This window comes from Corylus avellana, chromosome 4 (assembly GCF_965113065.1).
Source record: "Corylus avellana chromosome 4, dhCorAvel1.hap1.2, whole genome shotgun sequence".
NCBI classification, from domain to species: Eukaryota; Viridiplantae; Streptophyta; class Magnoliopsida; order Fagales; family Betulaceae; genus Corylus; species Corylus avellana.
The window spans coordinates 7,827,610-7,847,353 of NC_142493.1; the positions used below are offsets into that span (position 1 = coordinate 7,827,610).

The window sequence follows — 19,744 nt, forward strand, 5'->3', positions numbered from 1 at the left end:
CTGCATAAGAGAGACTCCTAGACAACCAAGAATCAATGCGACCGGTAATTCTGTCCAACAATACCTCACAATCTGCTGCAAAAAGTCTAGAAGAAATGAAGGGAACCCTAAGGTATCTCATAGGTAGATGACCTTCTTCATCTGCAATTCTTCCATTAGACTTTGCTTAATCCTCTCTAAAATTCCAGAACAGTAGAAAGAACTCTTTGAAGGGTTGGCCTTTAGACCAGAAAGCTCCTCAAACTCAGCCAAAGCAGCTTTAATGATATTACTAGATCCCAACCTAGCTTCAGAGAACATACGTAAATCATCTGCAAAGCAAAGATGAGTAAGCTTCATTTTCAAGTATTTAGGATGAAACATGAAACCTAAGATAGCACCTGTATGATCAGCCATTATCCTAGAGAAGACCTCCATAGTTAGGACAAACAAATAAGAAGACAAAGGGCCACCCTGCTTCAACCCCTTCTTCCCTTCAAAATATCCAACCAAAGTACCATTTAGGCATACAGAAAACTTAGGAGAGGTAATACACTCCTTGATCCAACCTAGGAATTTTGCTGTAAAGTCAAAACAGTATAGACAATGAATCATGAAATCCCAGTTCACTAAATCATATGCCTTCATGATATCAATCTTCAAAGTACATCTAGGATTCCCTTTTCCTTTATGGTAATTTCTAACAATTTCCTGAGCCAGCAAGACATTTTCATAGATACTTCTAGAGGGAATAAAAGCAGACTGATTCATGCTTACTAAATCAGCCAACAGAGGTAACATCATATTAGAAATTATCTTGGTAATACATTTGTAAAGGACATTGTAGCAAGCTATAGGTTTGAAGTCCCCCATAGCAGAAAGGTTCACCTTCTTAGGAACCAAAGTAAGAATAGTGGCATTCACTTCTTTAAGTAGCAAACCAGAACCAAAAAAAACCTTTAATGGCTGCCACCACCTCCTTTCCAACAATAGACCAAGTAGAATTGAAGAAATCAGTATAAAAGCCATCAGGTCCAAGGGCCTTATTTGCTTTCATGTGGAACAAGGTGTCTCTAATTTCTTCTGAGGTAACTTCCCTCTCCAACAAAGCTGCCTTTCTAGCAGAAATAGCCACAGGAATAAGCTGTCTTAGTCTCATTGAAGTCGATCTGATTAGTACCCAACAACTTTTTGTAAAAATTCTCAGCCACCTGCTTGATTTGCTCCACATCAACCACTTTATTACCTTACACATCCCACAAATGAGTAATGGTATTCTTTGCATGCTACACCTTGAGAGAACGATGAAAAAAACTGTTATTCTGATCCCCTGATTGCAGCCATTGATTCCTAGCCTTTTGCTTTAAAAAAGATTCCTCATCTTCTATTAGGGAAACATAAGCATGAAGACACTCCCTCTCCTTAAGCAAACAGTCAGCCCTTCCAAAAGACGCAATAACATCTTTTTGAGCTAAATCAAGGTTGTCACGAGCCTGCATTACTCTCTGCTTCAAGTTCCCAAAACAAACCAGATTTTGCTTGTTCAACACAGCCTTCATAGATCTGAGTTTCACATACAACTGATACATAGGAACCCCAGCAACCTGAATATTCCAGCCTTCCTTAGCCCAATCTAAGAAACCTTTATCCTCCAGCCAATAGTTATAGAATTTAAAAGGTTTAGGTCCAAAACTTTGAAGAATACCTACTAAAATAACTGCAGGAGAATGATCTAAAATGCCTCCAAAATGAAATTCCACAATAGTCTTGCCAAAGGAGCTCATCCAATGCTCATTTTCCAAAACCCTATCAAGCTTCCTTGCCACAAATCGAGGTTCCTCACTTTTGTTGGTCCAAGTGTGAAAGCAGCCACTAAAGTTGAGATCCAAGACCTCAAGATCATTTAAACACTGACCAAACTCCACTTCATAAGAATTCAACCTATCAGAGCCCCACTTCTCAGCCAAGTTCTTCACAACATTAAAATCCCCACAAATCATCCAAGGATTATTTGCAACTTTCACTTTCATAGAACCTAGATTGGACCAAAGCAACTTCCTATCCACACCTTTGTTAGCCCCATAAACAAAAGAATGAAACCAGCAAAAATCATTCTTAAGAGACTTAATGACACAATTAATGCTCTGACACAACTAATAAAGCAGTGTTCAATAGTCTCACAAGGATATGCCGGGAATAGATCCCTTGGTAATCGTTTGTTAGTTGAATGTTGACCCAATAGTAGGACTTGTGAAGCAAAAAAGAAGAAATTTCGCTCCCGAATGAAATCAAGCAATAGTGGACGAAGTGGAGAAGTTGCTCCAAGTAGGATTTATTGAGGAAGCCTAGTATGTCACCTGGCTTGCTAATATAGTGCTGGTAAAGAAGCCCAAAGCCAAATGGAGGATGTACGTGGATTTTACGTATTTGAACAAGATATGTTCGAAAGACAGTTTCCCGCTTTCTCGAATTGGTTTTTGGTCGATTCAATAGCAAGGCATGATCTCCTTAGTTTTATGGACGCATTCTCGGGGTACGATCAGATCTATATGTATGAGGCTAACCGAGAAAAGACCACGTTTATAACTGATCTGGGATTGTATTGCTACAAAGGCATGCTATTCGGGCTAAAAAATGCAGGGACTACGTACCAGAGACGGGTAAGTAAAATGTTCAAAAATATGATCGGAAGGAATATGAAGGTGTATGTGGATGACATGCACGTGAAAAGTAATAAATTTCTTGCCTTGTTGATGCTAGCCGTTTGGGTGATTTGAATTTCCTTTGTTGGTGCTAGCGGTTGCTTGAGTGATTGTTTATTTGTTGGGTGTGTTTTCTTGCGTGTTTGTTTGTTCATTACGAACAACAAAATATTCAGGCCTTTTAAAGAAATTCTCTCCCAAACAAGACAATAAATTTATAAACAAACAACTTACTAATTCTCTCTATTTTGCATGTATTATTTGACTAATTCTCAATGTGGTTGTTTTACTTCTGTTCTTACTGGTTTATCATGTAGAGTAGAATAATTATGTTCTTTCTTCTCAAACAAAAATAATATTGATTATCTCAACTACTTCATAATAGATTGTACGCACTTTGAATTTTCTCCACACATTGACATTACAAGTCTAAAGGTGGTATCTGTTAGTCAAATAACAGTACAACCATGTTGATTGATTTGTTAGTCTAAAGTTTCTTTATTATGTGAAATTAGACTTTATCAATAAATTTAGTGAGTTCCAATTATGTTTTTCTATAGCGATAGGGCAAATGTAATTAGAGTTTTTCCTAGATTAATTGTTGCACTTTATTTTAGTACTTTTTCTTCTTTATTTGATGCGTCATAGTACATATTTTTCAATCAGTCTAGTATGTTCAGTCTTGTTGCTTAATGGCTCTTTATTTTGAGCAGCTGGCCAAACCATATCTCTTTCACACACACAAACTGATGAAACCATCGGAGAATGCATGAATAAAACGATCTAAATGCATACACAGTGACATCTTTTGTTATAAGTATATAAAACCTGTTTCTATAAGTAGAAAGATGCATGAGAGAGAGAGAAACCTTGAGAAAACACAGAGAGCCATTAGAGCTCAGCCCTTGTCCTGTAAATCTTCTTGATCAGGAATTTTCTTTCTCATCATTTTCTGGGAAAATCCGACCCTTTACATCAAACAAGCCAATTTATCAGTCCACGGTCGTTTTCTACCAAAAAAAAAAAAAAAAACGAAAGAGAGAGAGGATGTTGTAAAATTTAAGAATCACACTGCACTTGCTCCTAAAAAAAAAAAAAAAAAAGAGAGATAAAATTCTATCTACCTCTTCAGACACAAAAATCTTTCGATTCTGCAGATCTTCTGCAAGTGTTCTACTGATCATAAAGCATTTCTGTAAATGGAAAATGGGGGAAAAAGGAAAAGAAACATGGGTTTTGCTAAAATAGAGTATATATAATTAAAAAGCCGCATTTTGCCAAATTTAGCCAAAAATCTGAAACAAACCCTACTTTGCACAAGCACTGTGGAGGTGAAGAAGAAGAAGAAGAATAATTTGTTTGCTTCTCTCTCTTTCAAGGTTGTCGTGGTTTGGAGTGATGTTGACATCTCACGCAGAACCAGGCACAAAGCCACCAATGGTTTTTTCTTTCTTAAAAGAGAAGAGAAAGAGTGTACAAAACTGAGCAAACAGATGTAAGAGAAAACAAGTTTGCTGTCGGAAATTAATTAGTTAATTAAATGATAATCTATGATTAAGTGGGTTCGGTAGATAATAAAGTGGTGAGGGTTTGATTTCGGGGGCAAATAGGCATTATGACGTGTTTGTACCCTCGTAACAGTCATATCACCCCAAATCTTTTTGCTTAGATTTACTTTGTATAAATAAATAAGGAGACAGCCTACAGTACTACTGCTTAGTTAAAAAAGAAAACAAGTACACGGTCTTTTTTTGAATATTGTATTTTCAGCCTTTGAGCGAGTTTCGTGTAGAGTTAGGCTTGATAAGTGTATTTTTTTTTTTTTTTAATTGTGAATATTGAGGAAACAGATATTTGAAAATATGTTTGGATATTATAATGAAATTGTAAAAAGTATAATTAAAAAATGAAAAAAAAAAAAAAAAAAAAGGTAGGGTGGTTCGAAAACCAATCCTATGGTTGGGGTTGGCCGGGCTAAAGTTTAGCGACAACGTCAAAATTAATGAAAATTTAAAAAGATTAATCTAAAAATTTATGCTGCAAATTTTTCTAATTTTTTTTTTTTCCTTTCATAGAGAGAGGGTTTGTCAATCATAGACAGAAGGAATAGAAAGAAATAAAATATCATGTAAAAATTAAAGAATCAGACAGCACTTGCTCCCAATAAAAAGAAGGATAAATGTAGAAAGATCTTTTGCAAGTGTTCGATCTAGTGATAAAGCATTTATGTAAATGGAAAATGTAGAAAGAGGGGAAAAAAAGATGGGTTTTGCTATATATATATATATATATATATATATATATATATATATATAAAGGAAAAATCATATATAGGGTGCGTTTGGGAGTGTGTTTTTTAAAAAATAATCTATGATTTTAAACCAAATCGCAATTTTAGGGTGTTTAGGATTGCGATTTTAAAAATGCAAATTTTAAAATTGCAAAAAAATCTGCGATTTCCATAAACTGATTAGAGGGTGCTTATTTGAAAAAGTGCGAATTTAAAACAAAATCGCGATTTCTATTAAAAAGATATTTGGTGCAATAGTTACCTTTTTTGAGCGGGAATGAAAAAAATAACAAGAATACCCATCTAAAATATATTAAAACCCTTCTTTTCCTTTCTTTTTTTTCTTCATCCTCTCTGTCTCGTTCATCCTTTCTCCGCCCTGTAGCAGTGTGCGTCGCTGTTGTCCATCTCTCTGCCCTCTACCAAGTAATAATCTCACCTTAATATTTTCTTTCTCTCCATATAACTCATTTGCTTTTGTAAAACTTTTCACTGTTTAGTATTCAGTGTTATTTTATGTGGTTTGTATGATTACTATGCCTTTTTATATATGCGTTTATGTTCTTCGACCATTTCTACAGAGTAAAGTTGTGATTTTTTTTTTCAAAATTTTATTTAGATTACCGTGCATGCATAGTGATCTGCAATCCATCATAGTATGCAATGATAGATCACTGTACACGCACAGTAATGTGATATTGCGTGTACAGTAAGCGTGCGAGGCTTTTTCTTTAAAAAAAAATATACTGTAGAGTGACTAAGATGATGATTTTTCTCAGGTCATTGTGCACTGCATAGTAATGTGCACAGTAACGATTTTTTATGGCTTTTTTTTTTTAAAGGTACTGTACAGTAACAATTTGTGATGGATTTTTATTTTTATTTTTTCATGGGTATTGCACTGTAACAGTTGCACTGTAACAGTTTGTGATATATATATATATATATATATATATATATATATATATATATATATAATGGGTAATAAACAGTGATAATTTGTGATTTTTTTTTAATTTTTTTTTTAAAAATTTTCTCTCATTACTAGTTTAATTTGATGGATTGTTCTTTTATTTTTTATTATATGTCTGTTTGGAATATGTTTCAAAAAAAAAAAATACAAAAACAAAAAAGCATATAGAAACAAGTAATATAGTAATATATAATTGCCTAAGTAAAAAACTCAAAGTTATGTCAAATTATAAGTCATACTTTTATTTGCATATGTGTTAAAAATTGAGGCTTATAGACAATGTTAGTTATTTTACTGTTATAAAGAAATGTCCTTATTGGTAATTTGGTCATGAAACCGCAATTATATGCTAATGTTGTAACGACCTAGATTTTAAAACTCTTATTTAAATAATATTAAATAGATTAAAAATATGAATGAATAAATTAGATCAATGATATGTGGATTAATGATATTAAATAACTATTTAGTGTTAAAGGTATATTACATTGATTTTTGACATCTTTTGTATATCACTTCAATTCAAAAATTTAGCTTCATTAATATGTTTATGGGCATAATTAAACCCAATCTAGTAAATAAATTATTTATATTGGTGTTTAGTGAAGTTAGAAATTAATTTGAAGCTTTTCAGTTTTTAGCCTAAAAAGCAGTGTCTTAATTTTCATACTGTCTAAATGAGATTAAAACTGCTTAAGAAAGATACCAAGGCTAGACACCTTTGTTGAAAGCTTAAAGTCTTCTAGTAATGATGATTATAGTAAATATCATGATTATAATGATTTAATAAGGCAAGTGGCCAAGTGGGAATGCAAATAGATTAAAGCCTAAGTTGAATAGAAAACTTTGTACAGGCCAAAAATAGACTCAAACGAACTCGGATGAAGTCGAACCAAAAATATAAACTGTTTGTCTCGGAGTCCTCTATCTACTCTCAAAATTTCATGTCAATCGGAGTATGTTTGGACATTGAAAAATGGATCGGAATACACTGCCCTCATTTTGGACGAAAATATCAATTGGTATAGAGCATGAAATATGGACTAGGTTCATTCTTTTGATTAAATACATCTCAACCCTTAGATCAAATGTGTAAAAATAAATCATAACCATCCATTCTCTTATAAATAGAGCCTATAGCTAAATTCACTTTCACTTGAGTTTTTACAATCTTAGAACAAGTAAAATTGTTTGCTCCTCCTTTCATTTTATTTCTTAGTTCTACTCAAATACCATATAGCCTAGATCTTTCTTGTAGTGTTCAAGCGTTTTTCTAAAACTAGCTACCTAGAGAAGATTTGGTGGAGTTTTACTTCTAAAGGATTATTGGGTAAGTGTTTCATGTATAAATATCATGATTTATTGCTTTTATTACTTGTCCTCATTTAATTGTTTAAAGACCCAATAAAGCGTATAATGTAAAATAAAGTAATGGAACAAGTGAATTAATAATAAAGAGTTAGTGGACAAAATCAATTAAGGACTTATAATATTATCTATATATTATTTACTTTACAGTATTTACATTCAGTCATTTCTTTTATGTCATTTAAATTTCTGTTCATATTTCTGGCGGTAAAGACTATTTGAGGTCATCCCCGAAATATGCATTTAACATTTACATTCAGTCATTTAACTAGTTATATATGACTATTTTATATTAATATAATAAAATGAGTAAGTAAAGATGAAGTGACGGATAATAAATAAATATAAAAAGATGAGTGTCTTTAAACAATGATATTATTGGAGAATGAACTAAGTATTGTTTGTATGTATGTATTATATGCAGAAGTGGAGCAGAATACTACACTAAGGAGTGTAAGTATGGATATACTTACTGAGTACTAGCTTTGTTTTATTGTTATAGGAATTCTTATTTTGTCTTATTGATATAATTTTGCAATACAACTACTGCATAATGTGTCTAATAAAATGGGCTGATAAGATAGCCACCTTAAGAACAAGCTGGGTGGATTGCCGCGAGGAACTGTCGGTATCTCAGTGGATGGGGGTATATAACCGTCCAAAAGGCCTAATATATAACTAAGCTGGGGCGGTGTAGTTACCAGCACCAAACAAGTAAACCTCTAAAGTGTGAGGGACATAACGGACGTAAGCGGGCTGAGAGCTCATGAGAAGAGGTCTGAAGAAAGATTATCATAAAACACAAACTAATCTGTCATTACGCTGCATTCACAACTTATTCATTATTATATATTTTAGTCTTTAATCTTATTTGTTCAAATTAGTCTTTTTAGTCTTTATATCTAGGAAAATAGATTACTCACTTGTTTGCCTATGTAAATATGATAACGTCATCTTTACATAGATCTTGATGCAGGGATAGAAAGTGAGGACGATGGTCCTTTTACTGGTTTTGATGGTTGATAGACCATCTGCTGCAGGATTTATGCTTACTCTATGGAGCAAGTCTCATTTATGTTAATCGCTTTTATTATGTATGGTGATGTGTGTAAACTTAATAGATATTACTATGTTAATTTAGGTGCCGTCTGTGGCATATATTTGGTACACCTAGTGTGTACATATGTTGTAATGAAAACCATGTTTCCATTTTATTTAATAATATATCACCTCGAGGTATTTCAGTCAGCTCAACTGTGTTGTGTAAGTTATTCCTAGGTCATAGAAGAAAGAAAAAAAAATATACATACTCCGCTGTAAGATTGTATTTTCTAAAGTTGCAGCGTCACGACTTCGATATTTGCTAGTTCAAATATCGGGGCGTTACATTATGGTATCAGAGCGGTTTGCTCTATGGGAAAGTTAGTATCATACTAGACTAGGGTATACAACACAAGAGCTTCACTAAATAAAATACTCATAACTTTTTATAAAAACTTTTGTTTGAGAATAAAGTATTAGCGATAGAAGCACAACTATGTTATTTACATGTTTGAGTGATTTTGTTGTTTGCTTTGATATAGATAAGTCGTTAATTAATTTGTACAGAATTATGGTACGAAGACGTGATGTACCTGTCGTTGAGGAAGGCGAAGCACCTCATAATGAAAACAATGAAATACCACCTCCACCTCCACCTCCACCTTCGCCTCCAGCATTCCATGATGGTGTACACCCAACATTAGTCCAATTTATGGGAGATATTACTAGGCAATTCACGGAAGCAATTTCACGGATGTCTCAACCTGTTGCACCAGTCGAGCGTATCGGTTGCTCGATGCGTGACTTTACTGATCAGCAGTTTCGTACTTTCAATGGGACTCAAGGACATACAGTAGCTGAAGCTTGGATTTCAGATATCCAACTGCTGCATGACACGCTCAAGTGTACAAATGAGGAAAAGTTGACATACACCGTATTAAGGCTAACTGGTGAAGCCCTTAAGTGGTGGAAGTCCCAAGTAGAGCTAATAGGACCTGGTGTTGTTATCACGTGGGAAAGGTTTGTTGAGGAATTCAACAGGCAATATTTCCCAAGGTCACAAAAGCAGTTAAGAGCTATTGAATTTCAGAACTTGGTGCAAGGTACTATGTCAGTGGAACAATACTCAATTAAATTCACTGAGTTAGCCAGGTTTGGTATTAATCTTATTCCTGACGAAGTATCAAAGACAGAACGTTTTGAAAATGGCCTTAACTCTCGTATCAAGGAAAGAGTTGTCTGCCATGAGATCAAAAACTATGCTCGATTAGTAAACGTAGCATCCCTTGCTGAGAGGGCAATTCGTGAGACATCTGCAGCTTACGAACATAGGAAACGGTCAATGCCTCCGGCATCCTATCCATCCAAACAATTTGTCGTAGGGACTGGCTCCAAACAGACGGACCACAAGATTTTTCCTCCTCCTGTAGGAAGTCAGAAGGTTGCTTGTCCCAAATGTGGAAGAATGCATTTTGGAGATTGCAGGAGCGAAAGTACCGGCTGTTTTCGATGTGGTCAAAAGGGGCATTTTAAGAAGGATTGTCCGATGAATACTACGGGGGAAGCTGGAGCACAAAGGAATGACTTCCAACAAAGAAGGCCTGCTCAAGCGAGAGTATATACGTTGACCCCCGTAGATGACGATGAGAATGATGAAGCGAACAATGATATAGTGACAGGTACCATTTCTCTATTTGGTACTCTTGCGTGTACTCTCTTTGATTCTAGAGCTACACATTCATTCATTTCTGCATTATACACTAAGATTTGTCATATAAGTACACGACCATTTGGGCAAGATTGGTCGGTACAAACACCAGGACGAGAAAGGATAAATGAATTACTATCATCATTGAGGGATGAGCATTAGCATAGTCATGTAGAATTAAAATAAGTATATGATTGTTTTGTTATCTTTAAAGAATTATAGCAGTTGTACCTAAGCAAATAACTAATCATGGTACCATATAAGGATTGATATCTAGCTATATTTTGAGGAAAATGATAATCATATTAGTGGTACATGATCATGAATATTAAGAGATAGAGATGTTGAAAAATATTATTGTCTTACAGCCACTTTGACAACGCTGATTAAATAAAATCGAAGAAACGTAGTGAGCTTGAGAAGAAGGCTACGGCATTTTGAGGTATGAACTAGCGATCGAATAATTGTTTGAAATTGATGTTGCTAGGACTTGATAAGAAAAAAATAGTGAATGCGATCTAAAAAGGGAAATAATGATACTTAGCTCATCATAAGGAGATTGAGAAAATGTTGTGAAGTATTAGGCGGTGATTAATTAAGGGAGGAAAATGATTATAGAATTACCTACAATTAATGATATGATAAAATTGCACATAGCACAAATTGCGAGCTTGATGAATACTAAGTATAGGATTAGAATTGGTCTGTCCAAAATAAAGTGCAGGGTAATTGGATTCGTCAAGGAAAGTACTAAGTGGATCCAATAATTACCTTTTGTCGAGTTTGCTTATAACAATAGTTTCCAGGCAACTATTGGTATGGCACCATACGAAGCCCTCTATGGACGCAAATGCAGATCGCCACTTTATTGGGATAAAGTTGGTGAAAGGCAATTGGTAGGACCAGAGATAATCCAAGACACCAAAGACAAGGTGGTATTAATTCGGAAAAGGATGTTAACAGCTCAAAGCCGTCAAAAGAGTTATGCTAACAAAGGACGTCGCCTGGTGAATTTTGAAGTTGGCGATCAAGTATTCCTGAAAGTATCACCAATGAAAGACGTGATGCGTTTCGGTAAAAAGGGAAAGTTAAGTCCAAGGTATGTTGGCCCCTTCTTAATAACCGAAATTGTAGGACCAGTAGCATACCGAGTTGAGTTACCATCTGAGCTAGCAGAGGTGCACGACGTGTTCCATGTATCAACATTAAGAAGATATGTACATGATCCCCTGCACGTTATTGATTTTGAACCACTTCAGATTCAAGCAAATTTAAGGTATGAGGAACTACCGGTACAAATTCTGGATCGAAAGGAACAGAAACTCAGAACAAAAACCATTGCTCTAGTTAAGGTTCTCTGGCGTAATCACGACGTAGAAGAAGCTTCTTGGGAACTAGAACGAGAAATGCAGGACAAATATCCACATTTATTCTAACCGGATATATCACTCGGTAAGTACATATATATATACACGGTAAATGACATTTTATGATTACTTATATGGCTATTGTTCAAAACTACAAAAGTTTAGGGATACCTTGGAGATAAGAAGTGATATTATTAAATGCTCCGATTGATGTTTTGAGTTGGTAGATAAATCATGGTACTGTATAAAAGTGTAGTACCTAAGTGTAAAATATGACTAAGGCTTAGACGTTACAGTAAAATTTGAGTCGCTCATATTGGGGTTATGTGATAAATTGAATGCCGTAATTTCGGGGACGAAATTCCAATAAGGTGGGTAGAATGTAACGACCTAGATTTTAAAACTCTTATTTAAATAATATTAAATAGATTAAAAATATGAATGAATAAATTAGATCAATGATGTAGTGCCCCAGAATTTTCAAAGCTATTTAAATAGATTATTCTGATGTTATTTTAATATCCATTGTAGCTAAGGATTTTAATTCTTGGGAAATTTATGAGAGTGGTAATTAGAGAATGGTAATTGGTGAAATAATAGGATAGTAAATATGTAGCACCTCAGATTTTGAAAGTCTTATTTTAGAGATATTAATTTGATGCTATGATTATATTCATATTAGGCAATGATGTTAATTCTTGAGAAATTCATGATATTGTATGAATGGTAATTGGAAATTGGTAGGTAGAATAGTAAGTGGTAGGTGGAATAGTAAGTGGTAGGTGAAATAGTAAGTGGTAGGTAGAATAGTAAGTGGTAGGTGGAATAGTAGGTGGTAGGTGAAATAGTAAGTGGTAGGTAGAATAGTAAGTGGTAGGTGGAATAGTAGGTGGTAGGTGAAATAGTAAAATGAGGGTATAATTGTAAATTGAAGGTAGAATAGTGTTTGATTTTCTCCTATAAATAGAGCTCTTCTCCTTCACAATTTTCACAACTCATCTCCTCTCCCATCTCTTGCATATATTCTTCCTTCTTCCGCTTTTTACTCGGTCTTTCTTCTTTCTAAGAGTATTTACTCAGAACAGAGAGAGAAAGGGCGAGACCAAGCGCTACAAGAAAGAAAGAACACAAGAGATAGCGGACTTTAGAAATTAGTTTCAAAAGATATACTAGTGGTGTTAGTCATATTGGAGCAACTGGATTCCTTCATACCACTTTTAACTTCAGTCTAGAGGTAAGTAAATTCACTACCCCTTCTAAAGTTACTTCATGTCATGCTATTTATTCATTCTTTAGTAAATTGTAAATGATTATTTTATTTACGTATTATGAAGTTATGTTGCATGCATGAAGGATTTCTAAATGAATTATCTAGAAAGTTTCTATTTCTTTAAACGCTTTCTAAGTACGACAAGTTTATATTTGAAAAGGTTTCCATTTTGAGAAAAGAAAGTTGAGAAATGATGATAAACCCTCCTACATGTTGCCCTAAGATGCATCAAAAGAAGTACAAAGAAAAGTACAAGAGATGAGATAAATGTTTATGAAATGAGGGCACATGTATGGAGGAGAGTATTTTTGGCCCCAAGATAAGATAAGATGAGAGTTCGGTACCGATACTCGGATGGAGGCGAAACCACTGAAGGAGGCTATGCCAGAAGGTGGTATTCCATCAACTAGACCGTTGAGTGCACCAAGAAAGAGTTAATTGACGGTCGGGCATGGCTGTGGCCACAGTTCAGTGCCATGGTCACAAGGACCCGCAACCCTCGTACACAGGGGTAATAGTGTACATGGGCCTTATTATGAGAAAATGATACTATATTTTCAACGATGATATGCTATGATGATTTACAGAGATGATTTATAAAGATTATTTATAATGATGCATTATGATGATGATTTATAAAGATGATTTACAACGATGATCTATTACTAGATGTAATAGTATGTATATGTTACGGGAGATGCAACCGTACATACAGATATTATTATGGCTAGAATTATATTTATTTGCGAAAACGATTTTCAAAACTGAGAACAAGGAGTAAAACTATTTATGGTTATGGATTTTACTTGCTGAGCCCCCTTTGGGCTCATTCAGTTTTATTTCTTGTTTTCAGGTAGAAAGGATGCTGGAATAGGAGGCCGGAATGGGGTGGGAATAATTATTAATTTTCAAAGTCTTTTCATATAAGTTATTGTAACGATATGATATTCCGCAACTAAAGTTTAATGTTTTCTAATTTCGCTTGTAATAAAATCTCTTGAATAATGTTTTATACATTTTTCGTATCCTTTAAAATCAAGTACTCTGATAGACCTTATAGATCTTTGCAAGAACTTTTGTTGTAAAAGAAGAAAAGTGGCAAACTCAGTCTTAACGGGCTGGGGATGTTACAATTTTGGTATCAGAGCAAAGGTTATAAAGTTCTGGCAGACTTTTCAAAAAAAAAAAAAAAAAAAAATTTGGGGGGGTTAATGAGAAGCCACATTCCGGCCAAGTAGAGTGTGCATTGTTGTATGGTCTCTAATAAATGATGCATGAGCATTTTTCTAATGGTTAATTTTTTGTTAAAAAAAAAAAAAAAAAAAAAAAAAAAAAAAAACAAAACAAAAACAAAAATCATCTTAGTGTGGTTAATTTGGAGGATTTTATTATTGTGATCATGTTAATGACGGAGATGAATTTTTATTTTATAGATAGGTTGTGATCTATAGTATCTGCCTATTTGGATTTGCGGCAGTTTTCTAGAGTATCGATTGATAATGGTATATTTTAAGGTGTCTCGAGGATTTAGAAAAGATTATTGATCATGATTTCAAAATCGTATGATGATTTTATAGATTTAGGTTGCGAGCTAATTTGTGAAATTAATTTGGTGACAAAATGGTTTTATTGATTTAGGTTGTGAGACAAATTGTGTGAGTGACTTGGTAACAAATTGTCTTATGGAGGTCGGTGGTGAAATGATTCTTGAACTGAATTAATGATATAATAGTTTATATGAGTTTTTGGTAATGGCTAAGGTTTGGTCGATGACAATAATAATACTATGATTGATGTTATAATATATGGATTGATGAATAAGGATTACGTAATGGCATGAAGTGAATGCCTAAGTATTGCAGGGATAAATGCAAATAAGGTATACCCTAGAATCTATAAGATATTTTGAGATATAAAGTTGTGGTTTAAGGATTTTGATATTTTCAAATGATTGTGATGACTCTAAGGTACGATTCATGAAATCCTTGAGATGATTCTTAGAATTTAAGGTGTTAGGTTTTCTATAATTGAGGTAAATTATATTGAAGTGATGCTTAAAGTTTTGAGGATGAATTAGTGCTCCTAGGTTGTGGATAATATTTAAATTTTGAGGCATTAGTGGATATGAAATTATGAGAAATTTTAGTTACATGCCAAAGCTTTTGATATAATTTTCTTTTACTAAGTAAAGATAATGGATTATTATTCTTGAGGTAAATTGAAGCATAAAGGTAAGAGTTGAAAGACAATATAATACAGTGATATAATATAGTGACATGATCTAAATTTCTCTTATAAGATATATGTTCAATGATATTAAAGTATTTTAGAGGTTGATAACATGTGATGGTGCATACTTAGATGTTTTATTGAGTGATTAACTTGTTAAACAGATTGTTTGTTTAAAGGAAGTTATTATAATGACAGGATGATTTCATAATGAGCATTGAATGAGCACTAAATGATTACGAAAAGAAATGTTTGGAGAACAAGCTCCTTATAATATTACATACCAGTGTCCATAAAAAAAAAATTAAAAAAAAAAAAAAGGAATTTGTTGCATAAAGAGACACGTGATAATGAGATGAGCAGATGATTCCTCAGAGCTGCTCCAGGAAAATTATTTCTGCATAGAGAAAACCTAGTATGAGCAGAATCGTATATATTTATATAATTGAATTATCAAAGAGAATATTTATTTCTAATGAGGTACCTGACTAGAGCGTGTGCGGAGAGACTTGCAACACCCCTGAACATCGACCCGGAGTTTTTCGTGCTGTCGCTGGAGACGTTCGGTATTCTTCTCACTACAAGAAATTTGGTCATTAGCAACCAAATTATTAGCGGCGACCCAAAAGTTGCCGCTAATGAGGGGTTATTAGCGGCGACTTCTAAAAGTTGCCGCTAATGAGAGGCCATTAGCGGCGACTTTATTGTCGCCGCTAATCGCGGACGCAAAATACCAAAACATACGATATTTAGCAACAACACTAATAGCGGCGACCCATATTGCCGCTATTTACTACCCATCAGCGGCAACATTAACAAGTTGCCGCTGTTAGGCACTCAATAGCGGCAATTTTAGTTGCCGCTATTTAAACACAATTAGTGGCAACAATCTATTGCCGCTATTAGGAGCACAACAGCGGCAACTTTAAAAGTTGCCGCTATTAGAGGATCAATAGCGGCCACTATGGTAGTTGCCGCTATTAGGTCCGCAATAGCGGCAACTTTATGTTGCCGCTATTAGGGCAAGTATTTTTTTATTTGTTTTTTGTCTTGACGATTAGCGGCAACTCCGAAAGTTGCCGCTATTAACCCTGTAATAGCGGCAACTTTAAACGTTGCCGCTATTAGGCCCTCAATAGCGGCAACTTTATGTTGCCGCTATTAGGGCAAGTATTTTTTTATTTGTTTTTTGTCTTGACGATTAGCGGCAACTCCCAAAGTTGCCGCTATTGACCCTGTAATAGCGGCAACTTTAAACGTTGCCGCTATTAGGCCCTCAATAGCGGCCACCTTATGTTGCCGCTATTAGGGCAAGTATTTTTTTATTTGTTTTTTGTCTTGACGATTAGCGGCAACTACCAAACTTGCCGCTATTAGAGGATCAATAGCGGCAACTTTAGTAGTTGCCGCTAATCGTCAAGACAAAAACAAATAAAAAAATACTTGGCCTAATAGCGGCAACATAAAGTTGCCGCTATTGAGGGCCTAATAGCGGCAACGTTTAAAGTTGCCGCTATTAGAGAATCAATAGCGGCAACTATCGTAGTTGCCGCTAATCGTCCAGACAAAAATCAAATAAAAAAATACTTGGCCTAATAGCGGCAACATAAAGTGGCCGCTATTGAGGGCCTAATAGCGACAACGTTTAAAGTTGCCGCTATTACAGGACCAATAGCGGCAACTTTGGTAGTTGCCGCTAATCGTCAAGACAAAAAACAAATAAAAAAAATACTTGGGCTAATAGCGGCAACATAAAGTGGCCGCTATTGGGGGCCTAATAGCGGCAACGTTCAAAGTTGCCGCTATTAGAGAATCAATAGCGGCAACTTTCGTAGTTGCCGCTAATCGTCCAGACAAGAATCAAATAAGAAAATACTTGGCCTAATAGCGGCCACTTTAAGTTGCCGCTATTAATGGCCTAATAGCGGCAACGTTCAATGTTGCCGCTATTGGAGTATGAATAGCGGCAACTTTGATAGTTGCCGCTAATCGTCCAGACAAAAAAAAAATAAAAAAAATACTTGGCCTAGTAGCGGCAACATGAAGTTGCCACTATTGAGGACCTAATAGCGGCAACTTTAAAAGTGGCCGCTATTGGAGGATCAATAGCAACAATGTTTGTAGTTGCCGCTAATCGTCCAAACAAAAAACAAATAAAAAAATCCTTGGCCTATTAGCGGCGATATAAAGTTGCCGCTATTTATCACTAAAAAAAAAATAATAAAAAAAAAATTAATTAATTAAATTATAAATATTGGGGCAATGCTATTGACCTTACATATATAATAGAAAAGATTATTTACCAAAAATTCACCTCCAATAATATGTCATTATTTCTTTTATATTAATTATTGGTGAATTTTTTCTATTTTCTATTCGTATTTTTTATAAAAAAAATCAATATTTATTTTTTCCTTTTAAAGAGAACAAATTCTCCTATTAATTATTATTGAAGTTTTCTATTTCTTATTCTTATTCTTATTTAAATGTTTGATCAAACAATCGAGGGATCTTGGTGAATTAATTCAATTGATCGTGGTAGGATCAAATGATCGATCGATCCAGGTGAATTAGTTCGATTGATCGTGATATGATCTTAATGAATTAGTTCGATTGATCGTGATAAGAACAAATGATTGATCGAACATCCGATTGATCCTAATGAATTAGTTCGATTGATCATGATAAGAACAAATGATTGATTGAACATCCGATTGATCCTAATGAATTAGTTCGATTGATCATGATAAGATCAAATGTTCGATCAAACATCCGATCGATCTAAATGAATTAGTTTGATTGATCGTGATATGTTGAAATGATCGATTAAACATTCGATCGCTCCTAATGAATTAGTTCGATTAATCGTGATATGATCAGATGTTCGATCAAACATCTGATCGATCCTAATGAATTAGCTCGATTGATCTTGATAGAATCAAATGTTCAATTGATCTTACTAAATTAATTCGATTGATCGTGATAGGATCAAATTATTGATCAAACATCCGATTGATCCTACTGAATTAATTTGATTGATCGTGATAAGATCAAATGATCGATCAAACATCCGATCGATCCAGGTAAATTAGTTCGATTGATCGTGATAGGATCAAACGATCGATCAAACATCTGATCGATCTTAAGGAATTAGTTCGATTGATCACGATATGATCAAATGATCGGTCAAACATTTGATCGATCATTGTGAATTAGTTCGATTGATCGTGATAGGATCAAATGATCAATTAAACATCCGATCGATCCTAATGAATTAGTTCGATTGATCGTGATAGGATTAAATGTTCGATCAAACATCCGATCGATCCCAGTGAATTAGTTCGACTAATCGTGATATGATCAATTGATAGATCAAACTGGATATAATTGAAGGTTTGTAAGCTTTTTGTATTATCTTAGTGTCTTAGTTATATTGATCTTATATTATATTTGGATTTTGTATTATTTTATAATTAATTATAAGATAACTATCAACTTAATGATCTTTATCATAAAAATTTATTAAACAGAAATTTTTAGTTAATATTATAAGAATAAAAACATATTACAAGAGAAAAATTAAAAAAACAAACATCCGATCGATCCTAATAAATTAGTTCGATTGATCATGATATGATCAATTGATAGATCAAATTGGATACAATTCTAGGTTCGATCGAACATTCAACTAAACTGTAAGCTTTTTATATTATCTTAGTGCCATAGTTATATTGATCTTATATTATCTTTGGATTTTGTATTATTTTATAATTAATTATTTACTTATAATATAATCTAATATCTAATCTAATATAATCTAATATCTAATATCTAATATAATATAATATAGAGAAATGCTTGGCTTCATTAAAAAGTCTATCTTTTGGCCATTTTAATCCTAGGTGGCATAGTCCATTTTAAAATTAATAGACTTTAAACAATAAATTAATATATTTTTGATCCATGTCGCCTATGATTAAAATGGCTAGAGGATGAACTTTTTAATAAAATCAAGCATTTGTCTATAATATAATATAATATAATTGGAGAGCTTTAAGTAGGATGGCATATCAAAATAAAATTTGATATTAAAACCATCGTTTTAAGTGAAACACTAAAATTTTAAAATTTTAAACCATCGGATGGCATATCCATTTATTCTTTCTTCTCTATTTTCCTTTTCTTTCTCTAACGCAGGTTCTCTATCTCTCCCTGTGTCTCTGTTTTTGGTTTTAGCAATTCTCTGTTTGTTCTTTTTGGCTTGCTGCACAATTGAAATTAAATTGCTGCACAATTCTCTGTCTCTGCCGTTTCTATTATTGCTGCACAATTGTTCTTTTTAGCAATTCTCTGTTTTTGGTTTTAACGCTGATTTGGCTCCTTCTCTTCCGCTCGGAACCAAAAGAAATTAAAGCACAACCAAATGGCGTTAACGCTGATTTGGGTCTTTCTCTTCGGTGGCCAGTGTTATCGCCGTGAATCTGTTGTTATTTTGTTATGATGGATTATTTCCCTGTTTGTTTTCTTTTGTAGACAGAGTTGGCATTACAATTGTGCTGGGCCACTGGGTATAAATTTACGAAAACATTTCATCGCCGCAGAACAAAAATTGTAAGTGTAATTTTTTTATTAAAAAAAAATACCTAAATAGCGGCGACATATTGCATCGCCGCTATTTGAGATAATTAGCGGCAACTGTTGTCGCCGCTAATGGTTGTACCAAATGCAATTAGCGCCATCTCTGAAATTGGCGCTAATTTTCTGAAATTTTATGAAATTTTCATACCAATTTTTTTTTTTGTTTTCTGACTCAAAGT

At 34.0% G+C, this 19,744-nt stretch overlaps 1 long non-coding RNA gene across 3 annotated transcripts in view; it reads right to left on the reverse strand.

Moving 5' to 3' along the window:
* Positions 1–19,744, reverse strand: part of LOC132179951 (uncharacterized) — a 71,653-nt gene that overhangs the window by 2,648 nt on the left and 49,261 nt on the right. Inside the window, exons 1-3 of one of the 3 annotated variants that reach the window (XR_009439995.2) lie at positions 3,993–4,122; positions 3,806–3,874; positions 3,551–3,649 (exon numbers count right to left, since the gene is read on the reverse strand). This is a non-coding gene — a long non-coding RNA (uncharacterized LOC132179951). Of the gene's footprint in view, positions 1–3,550; positions 3,650–3,805; positions 4,123–19,744 lie in introns of those variants that run through there. The other 2 variants (XR_009439994.2, XR_015912012.1) reach the window with 2 other exon arrangements.